The sequence below is a fragment of the Gekko japonicus genome, unplaced genomic scaffold (genome assembly GCF_001447785.1).
Source record: "Gekko japonicus isolate JY-2015 unplaced genomic scaffold, Gekko_japonicus_V1.1 scaffold1008, whole genome shotgun sequence".
Taxonomy (NCBI): Eukaryota; Metazoa; Chordata; class Lepidosauria; order Squamata; family Gekkonidae; genus Gekko; species Gekko japonicus.
In genome coordinates, this window is record NW_015171533.1 from 344,444 (window position 1) to 360,398 (window position 15,955).

Here is a 15,955-nt window from a genome sequence, read left to right on the forward strand (position 1 = left end):
TTTACCCAATTTTTTCCAGCTTTACCCATGTCTCCCTGAATTAGGGATGCCAGCATCCCCAGGCTCCCTGTCAATATGGGAGCCTCACTAGGGACTATTTCTATGGCTTTCCGACCCCAAGAAACAGGAAAGAGGGTGTTGGGGGGGATTTGTTGCTCCAAACCAACTTCCCTGAGGGCTCTTGATCCTGACAGAATGTTTGGGTGCAGAAATGCACAAGCAGTGATTCAAAACCCTGGGGCAAAGATCCACTTATGAGCACATCGCTAACTGACTTTTTCTAAAAAAAAATGGCACGCAGACAGAAGTTTGTGATCTGACTTCCCAAACAGCTTGATGTCACAAGAGAGAGTCCAGACATCAGGAAATGTGCAGTGATAGCAGTTCAATCTGTAAAGATCAAACTTTCTTCAGTGTTGGGAAAGCAGGGGGTGAGAGCAGGGCACCGACAACTGGGGAACAGGATACAGATGCCACTGTCTGAACGAGCCTTTTTAATCCAGAGGGGAGAAGCAATGGCATCGGATCAAATAGCTCATCTGATTGCAGCCTGTGATTAGAGGAGGTGTTGTTTCTCCTGTGATCTTAATTTCCTCACCTAATTACCTGAGGAAATTATGTCCTCATCCCTCTCCAACCTACAATTGGAGGAAAATGAATACCCTCATTACTTCTGGCAGCATGTGTTCTTTTAATATGCAAAGTACTATTTTTCTGCATATCTGGAGATTTCTCAAAGTATGCCGCTACCCCTACTTTATCTGTGCATGGCCCATGTTTGCTCTCTTGCTGATTGAATGAGATCACAATTTTGCCATTGGGAGTAAGGAGCTGGGGACCTTTGAGGAAATATGGAGAGGAAATTCCACTGGCCTCCCTCCCTCCTGCTTTAGCTCTTCTCCCCCCACACACACTCCTATTGTCACTGTGATGAGATGAGGGGCAAAGATACCAGAGATGCCTTGATATTTATGGTGATATAAAATGGTCCACAAGGTTCTGTGGCTAGAAAGAAGGGGAGAAGGTGCATTTTTCCAGATAGGGAGCATCCTTTTCCAGCTGGGAAGGATAACATGCTAGTGCTTTGATGTGTTAACCCCTCTTGACTGGAGGGTCCAGGTGTGGTGGACTTGGGCCCTGAGACTTGGACCTGGCGTGGCCGAAGGCCCCAGCACACACATAGGTCTGAAAGGGGGAGCTGTTCCTTTGTTGAGGGGCTCTTTGTTCGGAAACTTTTTGGAGTGTGTGTTTTACTATGAAGGATGACAGAGGAGAATGATGCTGAAGAGGCTGCAAATGCATCAGGGACCAGGGCATCTTGCAGTGACCAAAGATCAGTTACACTTTGGATTGTAAGTACTTTAGTTAGAAATTATCTTTTTGTCTGCTTTTCTTAGTGCACCAAGATTTTGTCCTTTTGCAGTGCCCTGAGCTTGTGTTTTATAGAAATATAGTTTGTTTAACATGAGCGGGTCTGCACAAGTCCTCACCCACCTGCCTGGCTTCTTGGCATGCTACTGAGCAACATCCCTGTGAGGTTGGCTTCAGACAACCCTCATGAGAGGGGGGGCTGGATTTTACCCGAAGCTGTGGCACTGACAGTAAGGGGAGGCAAAACAGTGGCTAGTCTTTCCCCACAATGTGACAGAGACCATGGCAGTCACTTCTTCCTGTCCTTCTCTATGGCTGCTGATTCACCCCTCCGTACTCTCCTGTCACCGTTTCTGTCCAATTGCTACTTGGTCCTCCACTCCCATCACCACTTTCTTGAGTGTTTGTTTGTGATCTAGTGAGATCTTAGCTGACTTTTTTTTTTTTTTGCACACATTGCTTTATTAACTATTGGAAAGTTTAATCCCCCTTTTAGATTTTGGCAGGGAAATTCCCCATATCTATCCCACTGTATGAACTTTTGATCCAAATGATGAGGAGCAGGTTCAAAATTAGATATATGATGCTATATAGCATTAATTCCATTGTTTATTTATTTATTTATTTATTTTTTGATTTATATCCCGCCCTCCCCAAAGGCTCATGGCGGCTATCAGCGAGGCATGCTTTCCTCATGCAAATAACTGAATTCTCAAAGGATGTAAACTGTCTGAGATGATGTTATGTGAATAAGTCCCAAAGCACCTTTGACTCTTTTCAATGGTCTACCCTACTGGTAGTATCAAAAGGAGGCGCTTGGCTTTGTTTGCTACGTGCAAAACACTGTGCATTTTAAGAGAGCTGCATTTCTCAAAAGCTTATGCTACAATGAAGTTTGTCAGTCTTGAAGGTGATGCTGGGCTTCTCGCTATTGTGCATTTTAAAGTGGTTTAAGGATAGAAACCAAACGTTTCTGTGGGCTATGTTTGAACATTAGTTGCATCTTAATGTTTTCCTGGCTCCAGTTGTACGTATAGATGCTATACTTAAAACTAGCCTTTAGTTCACATCTCACTGTTTACCCACTGTGGGTGCGTTCAGATGGGGCATTTGCAACGGTATAGGTGCCGGTTGGAATTGGTGTACTTGCCGGCGTTCACACGGCGAACATCTGCCTTCGGTCCCTAACCGTTGCAAAGAGCTTTAAACCATTGTATTCTGCCACTAGGTCCCCAAGGGGTGGTATCCTGAGTGCAACGGTTGTAATCGCTTTACCCCCATCTGATTGCTTTCCACCGTTGTAGAGCCACTTCCGTTCAGAAGCCCGAGGCTTCCGATTTTCGCCCGCCATTTTTTTTAGGTCGGCAATATGCGCTTGGGCGAAGCTTCGCCCCGTTGTTAATAAAGAAATAAAAAAGGTTGTTATGCCTGCACAAAGCCGCCTCTCCTCCTCCCCCTGCTGTTGCTGCTGCTGCAGCCGCTATTGCTCTGCAGCCCCAGACAGGGCAGCAGCGAGGAAGGGGAGTTCGTCAATGGGCAGCCGGCAGTGGGCCTGATTCATGCGTGCAAAAAAATAAAATAAGAGGGAGGAGAAGCGGGAGGGGGCGACACAGTGCAAGGATCTCCGCCCCGCCTCCCCTGCAGGAGCCGGCAGCGCTAGGACCTTCCCTGGGAGACTGCCTGCCCGGCCTCGTTTGCCTGCGCTCTTCACCCCCCTCTCTCCTTCCTGGCTCTATTTGCCCTGTCAAAAAAATAAACAAAACAACAGCGCACGCGTCCCGAGAGCCGAGCGGCAGCCGTTCGGCTTCATTAGAAGGAAGCCTGCCTATGCGCATGTGCAAACGGTGTAAAAATAAAATTTAAAAACGTCGATGCGCTCTGCTGAGCGCCTGAAGTGTGGACGGGCATATTGCGATGTGCTGCGCAGTCAGGAGGTGAGTGTGATCATGTTTCAGCCGGCATAAACTGTAACGGTTCCAACCGGTACAGTTTATGCTGGCTGAAATGCCCCGTCTGAACGCACCCTGTGAGTGGGACTACTGATTGTATGGCACTGTGGCCACTGAGTGATGAATGGCTTAAGCCAGATGCCACTGGATTTGGGGAAAAATATTTCCAAGATTGCCATAATTAGTAGAAAACGCAGGGACACACACATTAGTTTAAAGAAGTAGTTCTAAACATTTTGCACTTGGAGTGAATCTGGAATCACCCCAGGGACAATGTCTCTTGTAACTGATAGCAGGCTCAGAGTCATTATCCCCCAATAATGAGGCAGCTCTTCTCTGGCATCCCTTTTTGAAGATTAAGATTTACATGTTTCTATTATCTCTAAACACTCTTGAGAGAGGAGAGAGTAAGCAGACCATTGCAACAGTTTACAGGAGCGGAAGGCTTCTGTTCATCATAATGATTTTTTAAATAACAGGTTTTTAATCCTTCGTTAAAGAGGGCAAGTCAGCTGTTTGTGACATGCTTTCCTTCCAGCTGTGCCTTGCACAGATGCTGCTTTTTCATGGAATTCAGAGAGTGGTGTAATTAGACTGAAGGGAGTCTAGGTCATATCTACCAATTAACTCTGCTAATATAACCAACATGTCCAAAATGTTCCTTTTGGGCAGTACTGTAAACAGTCTCACCCCAGGATTTTCAAATATTCACATCCCAGAAATAATGAATTAGCAGCTTGTTATGTTGTCTCATCTGTATCATGTGTTTATCGCTATTAAGATAAACATTGTCTATTAAGAATCATTTCTTTATAAGGAAAGACCGTATAAAGAAGAGAAATTTAAGAAAAATGACTGGATACTGATTTATTTGGAAACAGAATTCTGTGCAGCATCCTTAAACCCATGAATTGCAATGGCTTAGACATGCTTAACTTCGTGTAGTATCATGTGCAATGAGGCCACTAAAACAGTAGTTTGAGTCCGATTGCTGCACCCTTGGCAGCTCAGCTGAGCAGCAGTATGAGAAAGGAAGGGGGGGTGCTTCATCCTGGTCCTTCCTTTCATGGATACCTGAAGTCAGCCAGGGAGCCCTCCTCATCTCTGATCTGCTGAAGTTTAAATGCCTCCCAGCAGTGTCACCAGGCTCCACCCACCTTCCTCAACCCTTGTGAGACATCTAGGCTTTCCATACTTCTCATTGTTGGCATGGCTGCCTGAGATCAGCCCAGTTGCCAGGGTGACGGCCAATCTGCCTGCCTTTCTTCCTGTACCTCATTGTCACCATGGCTGTTGATGGCATGGCTGCCTGAGGTCAGCCCAGTTGCCAGGGTGATGGCCAATCTGCCTGCCTTTCTTCCTGTACCTCATGGAGCCCAGATATAGACAGACTGCCCTGTTGGCAATATTATAGAACTGATCCTTCATCATCTCTATGTTGTGCCTTAGCTGCTGTGAAAGGTTGAAAGATAGGTTGCTTTCCAGCCAGTTTCCAGTCATAGATGGCAAGTTCTGAGTAAAGAGAAGTACCACTGATAGACTGAGTGAATGAACTAGGAATATACAAATAAGAAACTGATCAAAAAGGAAATACAATTCACCGCTGTTTGTTCCTTAACTCTATGACTGGTTGAGGTTTGTATTGAGGCATGGGTTTTTGTTTTGTTGGACTAAAGCTTCTAGAGTGCATGTAGACAGGAAATTAATAACTGACAAAAGAAACATTATTGAAGATTTATAGATGAGTGTCACACTTGAATAACAGGATTACAATGATGTGTAACTTTTGAGGAGCCACATGCTGCAATCATAAGGTCACTTTCCTGGGAGTAAGCCCCATCTAATGACATGGGACTTACTTCTGAATAGAACTACACCATTTCCACAAAGTAGCTCAGATGAATTCTTTTCTCCCCCTTGCCCCATAAGACAGCAACTATCACCCATCGGAAAGTAAAGTTACCCCTTCCGCAGAGATGTGTGGTGTGCCTTGAAAAGGCTTCACACTGACAACATTCCTGTAGTAGGAGCATGCTTAAGCTTGGGTGTGTGCCAGTTATTCTTCTTGGATTTTTGGTGTACTCTTTTTCTAAAGGAGAACAATACTTGTATATCATTGTGAAAATAACTCTGTCCTTCTGATTAAATGCAAAAGTGTTCTGCATCTAAACTTAATGAATAAGCTATGCAGTAATAAAAAGAGCTAACAAAACTTCATTCATATGGTTCAATTGGAAATAAACAGAAATTATTTTCATTTAGATATTATTTTATTTTTATTTAATTAAAACATTTCTATGCTGCCTTTCAGTGTTCCTAAGGTGGTGAACATTTCCAACACTAAAAAGCATTTAAAATACAAATATATAAGAACATAAGAAGAGCCCTGCTCAATTAGACCAATAGTACATCTAGTCCAGCATCTTGTCTCACACAGTGGCCAAACAATTCTCTGGACAGCCAACAACAGGGCAGGGAGGCTGAGGCTTTCTCTTGATGTTGCCTCCACACAATATTTAAGTCAATTGAATAAAATATATAAACACATAAAAACACACAAAAAAGGAGGTGGGCTAACAAGCGTTAGTTAGGGAGCACCACACACCTGTTAGAGAATGAACTTGATATTTTGCTTTGTGGACTATATTTATTACTACACACAATGGACTGTGCACACACACACATAGGCTCAGAGAACTGTACATTTTAAGTCACCTGTTGTGATGTAACACATAGAAGGTGCCTGCACAAGCCTTACATGTGAATAAGGTTTCAGTTACACAGTTACCAGCCTGGTGAAGAAGCACACACCTCCATTGTTGTGAGCAGTAAGAAACAACAGCTTGAGCAGAGACAGCCCCCATTGCTGAATTATTTGTGGTCACGTACAACACATCACTGCTTTGTTCCTGCATTGGTATTTCCTGCCAAATGGACATTTGGTTCACAATGAGAATGGCCAGCTTCATCAACACTACAATGGAGCATCCTGACGCCAAGGTTTTCATCCCTGCCCAGATGCCCTCCTTTGAGTAAGGTATTAGATTACAATATTGGCCACTCCTTATATGTAACCACCCACTCCTATAGGCAACCAATAGGATTGTTTTGGGGATGGATTAACAAGTAGGTGGGTCCACAGGTTGGAACAGTTACCACCCACCTAATGGACCCACTATAAAAGGTAAGGATCATTCACCTGGCCCTTCCTAGCTAGCAACCCCCGCAACAACCCCTGTCTGCTTTTTACTCCTCTTAAGTCCCACTTGCTATCCCCAAACCCTTGCCTCTACTTTGATCACTTGATCTGCAGTCAAGAGACCCACAGGTTCCAGCTGGTTCTGGTCGTGTGTGAACTCCCTTTCGTTTCCATTTCTTCTCATCCATTCTTCATTGGAACAACCAAAGCTGTTATTTTAACAACACCCTCATTATCCTTCTCTGGTAAATAAAGCAATTTGGCTAACACACCGCAAAAGAAGTCTTCAACCACTGGCAGAAGACAATGACTGTACCCATATTAGGTTGATGCTACTAACACCTAGCCATCACTATATATATAGTGTTTTATATTTATATTTCATTTGATTTCTTTGTTTTATCTATCTAATGAAGTGTTATGTAAGCCGCCCTGAGCCTGCTTCGGCAGGGAGGGTGGGATATAAAATAAATAAATAAATAAATGATAGAGGGAAACAGATTGATCTCCCAAGGAGGGAGTTCCAAAGTTTTGGCACCACAGCACTTTCCTGTGCTGCCAACTGTCTAGCAGGGGCACCCAAAGCAGGGCCTCTGAAGATGAGCAGAGAAGATGGATAGGTTCATATGGGAGTAGGCGGTCCTTAAGGCATGCTGGGCACAAGTCATATAGGGCTTTAGCACTAGCACCTAGAATTGGGCATGGAAGCGAATTGGGAGCCAGTGTAGTTGGAACAAGACTGGAATAATATAGTACCTCTGACCCACTCCAGTCAGCATTTTGGCCACAACATTCTGCACCCTGTAGCTGCTGGACAGCCTTCAAAGGCAGCCCCATGAAGACCCCACTACAGTAATCTAATCTAGATGTTACCAGGGCATGCACCACAGTGGCAAGATCTTTTCTGCCCAGGAAGGATGGTAGGTGGCTCACCAGCTGAAGTTGGTAGAGGTTGGCCATCCAGCAGCACCCCAGCAAGAAGATTAAGTCCTGCAGCACTCCCAAGCTATGAATCTGTTCCTTTAAGGGAGAGTGCAATCCCATCCAGAACAGAAGATATCCCAATCCCCAGGTCAAACCTCCCCCCCCCCACAGTAGCACTCTTTGTCAGGATTTTCCATTTGTTAGTCCTCATCTGTCTCAAAACTGCCTCTAGACACTTGTTCATGGTTTCCACAGTTTCTCTGGGATCTGCTGGAAGCACAAGATAGAGCTGAGTTTCATCCACATATTGGTGGGGGGAAGAAGAAGAGGAAGAGGAGGAGGAGGAGGAGGAGGAGATTGGATTTACTATCCGAAGGAGTCTCAGAGCAGTTTACGAACTCCTTTCCCTTCCCCTCCCCACAACAGACAACCTGTGAGGTAGGTGGGACTGAGAGAGCTCTTTCAGGAACTGCTCTTTCAAGAACAGTTCTGAAAAAACTATGGCTTGCCCAAGGTCATCCAGCCAGGTGCAAGTGGAGGAATGGGGAATCAAACCTGGTTGTCCCAAATTAGAGTCTGCGTACTTAACCACTACACCAAACTGGCTCTCCTATACCAAACTTTAGCAGTAGATACACCACTGCCTGCTTCAAGGCAGGGGCGATCACTTGGGGGGCTCCCCAAGTTTGCAGAAAAAACTGGAAATATTTAAAAAATACATTTGGGGGGGGTTAAACAAACCAAAACATCTGCACTTGCACAGACAACATTCCTACTTTGTCCTCCTATGTTGGGCAGTGGCAGAAAGCCTTAGTGGGCACTGTGGAGCCGCATGACTTGCTGGGGGGGGAGACAATCCTCGACAGGCCTGAAGGGGCTTGCCATCATTGTCAATGGTGGAGGGGGGAAGCATTGGTATTCCAGTAGTGGTGGCCAGAGCTGCACAGGGCTCACTGGTGCTGTTGGAGTGTTAGGGGAACATGCCTTGGAGTGTCTGGCACCCTGGACTTGTGAGGGGCTTGCAGTCAATGAGGGGCAGTAGAGGGAAGGAGCCTTGCAGGGCCTGCAAGTGTCAGTTGGTCATGGTGGAGGGCAAGGGCATAGACTTACCAATTTCCCCGGGGGCTGGGTTAGCCTGGGTATTCTCGAAGCCCTCCTACCCCCCAAAAGCAATCCCCACCAGAGCCCCAGGCTGGCTGTGGCTCCCTCACACCCCACTCGAAAAGCAGCTCCTGCCACCACCCCCACACACTGGAGCAGCCAAGCTGCCCATGGCCTGGGCGCCCTCAGCTCCCTCCCACCTCACCCAAAAAACATCCCCTTCCACCCCCTGTGTCGGGGTGCCCAAGCTGCCCGCAGCCTAATGCAACTGTGCTTATTTTATTACTGTATTTCTAAGGAACTTGATTGAATGTGTGAGTGCATCAGTATTGTTTGTATGAGATTTATTCTTTAAGTAAAAGACATTTATTTTAACAACAACAGCCTCGTTATCCTTCTCTGGTAACCCTTGGTGGGAACAGGACCTTGGTATAGTTGGCAAGAACCCATTTATAAATTGCCAATTGCTGTAAATAAAGCAATTTGGCTAACACACCGCAAAAGAAGTCTTCAACCACTGGAAGAAGACAATGACTGGAAACTGTGCCAGGCTTGCCAGTGTTAGTAGGTGAGGTGGAAAAGCCTTAGCAGGCCTGGTGGCTGGCATCAATGGCATAGTGGGGAAGCCTCCTTTTGAACTTGCATGCCTCCCTAGCTGCTGCCTCAGCTGCCCTCTTTAAACTTTCCTGCTGGCTTCTAACTGTTCGAAATGAAGGGATCAGTGCAGGAGGCAGAGGTGGGTGGGTTAGGAGGATTCTCAGTTCCCATTCCCCTTCTACAGCACTGCTTCTCCCTGCAGTGACCAGTTAAAAGCCAGAAAGAAAGTTTAAGAGGAGCAGCTGAGTCAATGGTTATGAAGGCAGGGTGAAAAGGAGCCTCCTCGTCCCATTCCACATTCCTCCACAGCTGCCTCCCGCCCACTTCTAACTGGCCAGGCTATGGGGATCAGACTGGCAGGCGGGGGAGGGGGAGGAAACTGAACTGAAAATAAACTGCAATACACAGTATATGACATTTTATTATGGATCCCGACTAGTTATATTTAATTCTGAACATGGCCAAGAAATGTGGATTAAAAAATCCCCCAAACAAGGCCATGTATAGCTAGGGGGGCTTTTTCTAGACCTGGAGGAATCCCCATGTTTGCAGAAGGAATATATAAGTTAAAATTCAGTGTGTGTGTGTGTGTGTGTGTGTGTGTGTGTGTGTGTGTGTGTGTGTGTGAAAAGTTTCTTAAAAGAAAGAATGCTAACTGAGATCTCACAAAAGCTCACAAGATCACAGCACCATAGGGCTGCTTTGCAACCAAAGCTGTAGAGCCCGGGGCCTCAGCAACTCTTGCCTTACTGTAGCTTGGAAGAAAGCAGTGACAGTGGACAAAGAGAAGAAGTTGTGAGGGGCCTGGGGAAATGAAAAACAAGGGGGATCCAGGAGAGCGAAAGAGTTGTTGAGAGAGATGGAATGAAAACGGAAGGTGGAAGGAAAGAAAAAAACTGGAGGGGGGGAGAGAGAGAATGGGAGGAAGGGAGAAAAAACCTGACAGAGAAAGAGTTAAAAATGTGGGGTGAAAAGAAAGAAAGAAAGAGTTGGGAAGAAAAGGGGGTAGTGGGTAGAGTGGGACTTTCTTCCGCCACAAGTTTTGCAGGTCCGCAGCTTGTATCCTCTGATTTTTACCTGCTTAAAGTTGACAGAATGGATTCTGAGGGTAAAGTCAGAATTTGTTTTCCAAGGGAGTGAAGTTGTGGACTCTCACTTTTTAGGTGAGGATTTAAAGCAATATTTTATGCTCTGAGCTATAACTTAACTGTAAAGAAAGAAATGAAACAAAGCCTCCTTGCTCTTACAGGCTCCAGAAATGAATCTTACTGATATTTAATTCTGAGGCAGACATAAACTCTAGCCTTGCTTGCTAACTGGCGTGTTGCTACTTCAGTGAATGACTTTTACACTGTTAGGATGTAATGACTCTGAAACTTTTCCCTTAGAAAAGATTTCCAAATATGAGGCAGGAGCTCCCTCTGCATAGCCACTGGTGCCATTACTTTTCTTTTTAAAATTTTCAATGAAAGATGAAGTTACAGACTGAAGTTCTTTAAAATGTGAAGCTGTATGTTCTGTTGTCGTTAACTGGTACAGAGCCATGGCAAATATATTAAGCCTGAAATCCTAAGAACACTTCCCTGGGAGTGAGCCCCATTGAATAAAATGGGACTTGCTTACAAGCATTCTCTAAATCATCTACTATCTCTATAGATCAATAAATTAAGGATTCATCTGAGTAAGTATAGAATACCAAGAGTCCAGTAATATTGCTTGAGGGGTACTGTTCAAGTTGACATGCATGGCAAGCATCGTAGAATTACACTGCAGCACAATCCCCTAACCAAAGCAGCACTGGGGTTTTGGTTTTTTTTGGGTTTTTTTTTAAAGCTAAAGAATAGACCTGTAGATAATAACAGTGACGACTGGGTGATAACCAAGTCTTTTCAAGAAAGGTCATAGTGTTGTGTTGTCCTTTCCAGTCCTTAGCTTTCTCAGATAGCAGGGCCAGGAACATCATCCTTTCTTCAGGTCAGGCACTGACTGGGAGGTAGGATCTTTGCCTAACTTCCGACCAGTTCACCCAAGTTCTATCGACTACCCGCCTCTTCAAGCATTCCTTCTCCCGCTCATCAAGGTCTTCCTTGTTCTTTTTTTCTAATTCCTGATACAATAATGTAAATACATCTACATATTCGCCCTTAAGGATCTTTTCCTTCATGGCGATAGAAAGGTGATCCCCTAGGGGCAGCGCAGAATCACCAGATGGTATGGCACCTGCTGATACTGTGTCATAGGAAACAACCCCCAGATTTGCAAACCCCAAACTTGGATGTGGATACCCCATCCCGACCAAATCCCAGGGGGCAATGGTGGAACACCGCTTCCCCAACCTGCATAGTGTGGCCAACTGGCAGGTGGCATGTGTGTGGCAGACCCAGAAGCACCCTAAGGGCAGGGGCCCCATGGCCAATGAGAAACACTCTTATCAGTGTGTTCCTCCTTACTGTCCTTCTCAGGGGGTCTCTTACACACCTCTACTTGGAGTTTCTCCGTGCCCTGTCCATGCTGACCAGATGACACATTGTCATCTTCACCTGCAGGTGATCCCTGTTTCTCCTTCAAAAATGCCAGGCAGGCCAGCACGTACATCTGAAAGGACGTGTTGGAAGCATTAGAATCCCCCTTTGCCTTCTGCCCCTTTGGGAGGAGTGCCCCTCTGCCTTTCCAGGGCCTCAAGCCTTTGCAGAATCACTGCGTTAACCGGGTCATCGTCTTCTTCGTCCAATGAGATGACCGGGACAGGCTGTACTGGGGGGCGCTTAGGGGCTGGCTGCTTCCGCTTGGCCTTACCCTGGCCTTTCCCAGCAGCCATTGTAGTTATATCAATCTTATAACTAATGTGGGAATAGCAGAGTTAGGTATGAAAGATTAAACTGTAGCTATAACGACAAGTGATATAGGCCCCAGTAAGAAGCCCCAGTAATGTAATTTTAAAATGGCCGCCAAAATTGACCTCTCCAAGATGGCCGCCCGAAAAAGACCTCCTCAAAATGGCTGACTTGGTAATGCCCAACTCAAAATGGCTGCTCCGCAGAAACAGCACTACAATGGCTGTCTAAGGACCACTACCGGCCTACGGGAGATTGGCAACCTCCAGGCCAAATCCCCTCTCCCTTACACTATGTCCCACCACAGCCCAAACAGGAGGGAGCGGGCACTAAACAACCAGCCTTACAAAACCCACTTTGATGTAGGGGAGGAATTTAAGGGGGGGGGATTAACAGGGGTGTGTGTAGCCAAAGCAGCCTCACCAACGGTGGCCACTCATACCCCCTGCCGCCTACTAAATACCCTCCTAGCTGAAGACATTTATGTGTGGGGTTTGGTGTTTTTTGTTTGTTTTTTGGGGGTTTTTTTACAACAAATCGCAAGGGACCGCAGCAAGCAGCCCTGCCACCTTGATCCTCCACCAGATGGCCCGCATGCTGGTGCCAAAGGAAGCTGCTGTCCCTGCCACTAGCAGCCCGTCCCTGACAATACCAGCGGACCACCGCTGACAGCTGCCATCTCCGGGCCGTTTCTGCTGCAAAATGTGATGTCACTGCTGAACGGGGCCCGTCGCTTGTCCACTGCCGCTGTGCCGCCTAAAGTCCGAGGGCCTACTGGTCAGCCCCGACATCCACCTGTGTGCTCGGAGCTACTGCACAAGCCACGAGCACATGGAGCAACTGCCAAGGCAGGAGCGGAGCATTGCCCTTTGGAACGGCCAGCTCTGCCCCCCGCCACATCAGGACGCATAGCGTCCTAGCTTCGTTGCCGTCCCCATTCTTTGGGGTGGCAAAACAGCCCCCACCCAACATCGGTGTTGCCAGGCGGGCGGGAACTCCAATATCAGAGCCCTTGCTCACTCAGTTGCAAGATGCATACATTACTAACGCAGCTGTGATATCTTGGAGTGCTACTGCCAGTCAGAATAGAAAGTTATAGTTTGATGGGACATTTGTCTGATTCAGTATTTATTTATTTATTTATTTGATTTCTATCCCGCCCTCCCAAAGGCTCAGGGCGGTTCACAGGCGGCAAAGCCGGAATATAAAATAAAATAAGACATACAATAAAATACACATTTAAAACCACGATAAAACCATCCTATAACACGGTGCTATATTAATCAACCAAGATGGGAACAACCACCCAACTTTGGTGTTAAGAAAAAGAGGAAGAAGAGTGGGTTTTATACCCTGCTTTTCTCTACCCTAGGGAGTCTCGGAGCAGCTTATGATCACCTTTTCTTCCTCTCCCCACAAGGGACACCTTGTGAGGTAGGTGGGGCTGAGAAAGTCCTTAGAGAAGTCAGTTTGCTTAGAATGGTGTAATTCTGTTTAGGATAGCACTATTAACATCTTAGAGGCCTACTTGATCAGGTGAGCAAATAAGGTTCCATCAGCTCATTGATCCAGATGATCTAAATGATTGGCCCAGCTAGGAGAGCATTTTCTTTAACGTTTTAACTTGACTCTAATGCATAGAATCATAGCGTTGGAAGGGACCTACACGGTTATCTAGTCCAACCCCCTGCACAATGAAGGAAATTCACAAATACCTCCCCCCCACCCAGTGACCCCTGCTCCATGCCCAGAAGATGGCAAAAACCCTCCAGGACCTCCAGCCAAACTGGCCTGGAGAAGAATGGCTGCCTGACCCCAAAGTGGAGATCACCATTTCCCTGGGTGTGTAAGAAAGGGCCACAAGAACTAAGCACTGATGCAACCCTTCCTGCCCTCCTTCTCATGATCTGCCTAAGTTCACAGAATTAGCATTGCTGTCAGATGACCATCTAGCCTCTGTTTAAAAACCTTTAAAGAAGGTGAGCCCACCACCTCTCAAGGAAGCCTGTTCCACTGACAACCGCTCTGTCATGAAGTTCTTCCTAAGATTTAGCCAAAAACTCTTTTGATTTAATTTCAACCCATTGGTTCTGGTCTGACCTTCTGGGGCAACAGAAAACAACTCTGCACCATCCTCTGTATGACAGCCCTTCAAGTACATAAAGATAGTTTTCATATCACCTTTCAGTTGTCTCCTCTCCAGGCTAAACATATTCAGCTCCTTCAGCCTTTCCTCATAGGACTCCAGACCCGTCATCATCTTCATTGCTCTCCTCTGGACACATTCCAGCTTGTCTAAACCCTTCTTAAATTGTGGTGCCCAAAACTGAACACAATAGTCCAGGTGAGGTCTAACCAGAGCAGAGTAAAATGATACCATCACTTCACATGATCTGGACACTAGACTTCTGTTGATACAGCCCAAATTCACATTTGCCTTTTTAGGTACCACATCACACATGGACTTCATCAGATGGGCAACACTGAAATCAGACTGACTATATCATTTGCAGTCAAAGATGGAGAAGTCAGTAAAACAAGACCTGGAGCTGGCTGTGGCTCAGATCATGAGCTACTCATTGCACAAATTCAGGCTTAAAATGAAGAAAGTTGGGAAAACCACTAGGCCATTCAGCTTTGACCTAGATCACATCCCTTATGAATATACAGTGGAGCTGAAGAATAGGTTTAAGGGACTAGATTTGATAGACAGAATGCCTGAAGAACTATGGACAGAGGTATGTGACATTGTAGGGGAGGCAACAATCAGCACCATCCCAAAGAAAAAGAAATGCAAAAAAGCAAAGTGACTGTCTGATGAGGCTTTACAAATAGCAGAGGAAAGAAGGAAAGCGAAAGGCAAAGGTGAAAAGGAAAGATTTACCCAACTGAATGCAGATTTCCAGAGAACAGCAAGGCAAGATAAGGAGGCCTTCCTGAATGAACAATGCAAACTAATAGAGGAAAACAATCGAATGGGAAGGACTAGAGATCTCTTCAAAAAAAAATTGGAGAAATCAAGGGAATGTTCCATGCAAAGCACGAACAAAAATGGTAGGGACCTAACGGAAGCAGAAGAGATTAGGAAGAGTTGACAAGAATTCACAGAAGAACTATACAAGAAGGACCTCAATGTCCTTTTTTTTGGCCCCCCAGAGGGGATTTTTTATTGCTTTTTTAATTAGACTACAAACAACAAAGAAATAAGGGAAGGGAACTACAATTAAGGAGAAAGTAAAGATAACTACTACTGACGAAAAACCCAAGAGAATGAGATCATTAAAACATCTTAAGTACAAAATCATTCCTTAAACCGCTGATATCTTTTGAAGTTAGTCAGACATGCTAAAATATCTTTTACCACTTAGATTTAACTGTTAGAGAGAAACCCCAGAGCATCCCATTATTAAAACCTATATTTTCAAAGGCACAATTCAGAGTCCTTCAGCCTTCATTTTTTCTTTTCTTGTCTTTTCCTCAGTTTATATGGACTTTTAGGGGCGGCCGCCCCTTTTTCAGAAAGAAAGTCTTCTCCAGAAAACCCCGAGTCCAGCTTGCCACTGGACTTACTGTACTTATCCTCTTTATCCACCTCCTCTGGCTCACCCAACTGGATTCTCAAAAAGACCCGTGCTTTGGAAACAGAGTCAATCTTTTCTTTTCCCCCCTGAAGTTCGAAGGTTATGCCCTCTGGATATAACCACCGGTAGCTAATTGCATTTGTTTGAAGAAAAAGAATTAAATCTTTATATTTCTTTCTCCTTTGTCTTATTTCAGATGGGATGTCTTTCAGAATCCTGATGGTACTGTCCCTAATTTTCAAGGGTGTTCCCGCCGTTGCTCTCAGGATAGAATCCCTCACGTGCTTCTTCGAGAATCTCATTACTATTTCCCCAGGCAGATTATACTTCTTTATATATACGGAATAGGACCTGTAGGCCACATCCATTTTGCTCATGAGATACTCTGCCTTCAAATCT